The sequence below is a fragment of the Micromys minutus genome (genome assembly GCF_963924665.1).
Source record: "Micromys minutus genome assembly, chromosome: X".
In the NCBI taxonomy this organism is placed as follows: domain Eukaryota; kingdom Metazoa; phylum Chordata; class Mammalia; order Rodentia; family Muridae; genus Micromys; species Micromys minutus.
In genome coordinates, this window is record NC_137970.1 from 67,965,021 (window position 1) to 67,967,237 (window position 2,217).

General features: G+C 44.1%; 1 pseudogene across 1 annotated transcript; it reads right to left on the bottom strand.

Moving 5' to 3' along the window:
- Nucleotides 1-390: 390 nt before the first annotated feature.
- On the bottom strand, nucleotides 391-1,525 carry LOC308415886 (glyceraldehyde-3-phosphate dehydrogenase-like; annotated as a pseudogene). Its single transcript has one exon. The product of its transcript is annotated as a glyceraldehyde-3-phosphate dehydrogenase-like (transcript).
- Nucleotides 1,526-2,217: the final 692 nt, after the last annotated feature.

Sequence of the window (2,217 nt, forward strand, 5' to 3'; positions counted from 1 at the left end):
TAGAGAATATATAATAATTCTGAAAAAAAAAGGAAAGAAAAGTCTGGTGTAATTCTGATAGGTCTATCTTTGTATGTTACTTTACCCTTTTTCCTTGCAATTTTTAATATGCTTTCTTTGTTCTGTGCATTTAGTGTTTTGATTATTATGTGATGAGAGCAATTTCTTTTCGGTTCCCATTTGTTTGATTATCCACAGACTTCTTTTTTTTTTTTTTTTTTTTTTTTTTTTTTTTTTTTTTGGGTGCAGAGGAACTTTATTGATGGTATTCAAGAGAGTAGGGAGGGCTCCCTAGGCCCCTATTATTATGGGGGTCTGGGATGGAAATTGTGAGGGAGATGCTCAGTGTTGGGGGCTGAGTTGGGACGGGACTCCTCAGCAACTGAGGGCCTTTCTCTTGCTCTCAGTGTCCTTGCTGGGGGGTGGGTGGTCCAGGGTTTCTTACTCCTTAGAGGCCATGTAGGCCATGAGGTCCACCACCCTGTTGCTGTAGCCGTATTCATTGTCATACCAAGAAATGAGATTCACAAAGTTGTCATTGAGAGCAATGCCAGCTCCAGCATCAAAACTGGAAGAGTGGGAGTTGCTATTGAAGTCACAGGAGACAACCTGGTCCTCAGTGTAGCCCAGAATGCCCTTTAGTGGGCACTCAGCTGCCTGCTTCACCACCTTCTTGATGTCATCATACTTGGCAGGCTTCTCCAGGCGGCATGTCAGATCCACAACAGATACATTAGGGGTAGGAACACGGAAAGCCATGCTAGTGAGTTTCCCATTCAGCTCTGGGATGACCTTGCCCACAGCCTTGGCAGCACCGGTGGATGCAGGGATAATGTTCTGGGCTGCCCCACGGCCATCACGCCACAGCTTTCCAGAGGGGCCATCCACAGTCTTCTGAGTGGCAGTGATGGCATGAACTGTGGTCATGAGCCCTTCCACGATGCCAAAGTTGTCATGGATGACCTTAGCCAGGGGGGCTAAGCAGTTGGTGGTGCAGGATGCATTGCTGACAATCTTGAGGGAGTTGTCATATTTCTCATGGTTCACACCCATCACAAACATGGGGGCATCGGCCGAAGGGGCAGAGATGATGACCCTTTTGGCCCCACCCTTCAAGTGAGCCCCAGCCTTCTCCATGGTGGTGAAGACACCAGTAGATTCCACAACATACTCAGCACCAGCATCAGCCCATTTGATGTTAGCGGGATCCCGCTCCTGGAAGATGGTGATGGGCTTCCCATTGATGACAAAGCTTCCCATTCTCAGCCTTGACTGTGCCATTGAATTTGCCATGGGTAGAGTCATACTGGAACATGTAGACCATGTAGTTGAGGTCAATGAAGGGGTCGTTGATGGCAACAATCTCCACCTTGCTAGATCCTGAGCAGAAGGCAGCCCTGGTAACCAGGCGCCCAATGCGGCCAAATCCGTTCACACCGACCTTCACCATCTTGTCTAAGGGACGGGGCTGGCACTGCACGAGAAGACGCGGCTGTCTGTAGAACAGGGAGGAGCAGAGAGCCATCCACAGACTTCTTATACCTTTATGGCCATCTCTTTCTTTAGGTGAGAGGCATCTATGATTTTGTTGAAGATTTTTTTCAGGTCCATTGAGCTGGGAATCTTTGTGTTCTTCTGTTCCATTTATTCTTCGATTTGGTATTTTAATTGTGTCCTGAATTTATTGGATGCATTAGGTTAAGAGTTTTTATTTTATGTGTTGAATTTTCTTTGACAGTTGTGTCAATTTCTTCTACACAATCTTTTATTTTTGATATTTTGTCTTTATCTCTTATATTCTGTTGGTGATACTTACAGCTTTAATTTCTGACCTCATTCATAGGTTTTCATTTCCAGGTTGCCTCCATTTGTATTTTATTTATTGTTTCTATTTTTACTTTTAGGTCATGGACCACTTTATCCAATTCTTTCACTTGTTTGATTCTGTTTTCCTGTATTTCTTTAAGGGATTTATTTGTTTCTTCCTTAAGGGTTTCTATGTGTTTATCTGTGTATTCCTGTATTTCTTTCAGTAAGGTATTTTTATCCTTTTTAAAGGACTTCATTATCTTCATGACATTGGAGATTAGGCCAGCTTCCTGATTTTCAGATACGTTGGTGTATTCAGGGCTTGCTGTGGTAGCAGAACTGTGTTCTGGTGATGCTCACATATTTTGGCTTCTGTTGCTTATAGTCTTGCACTTGCCTCTTGCCATC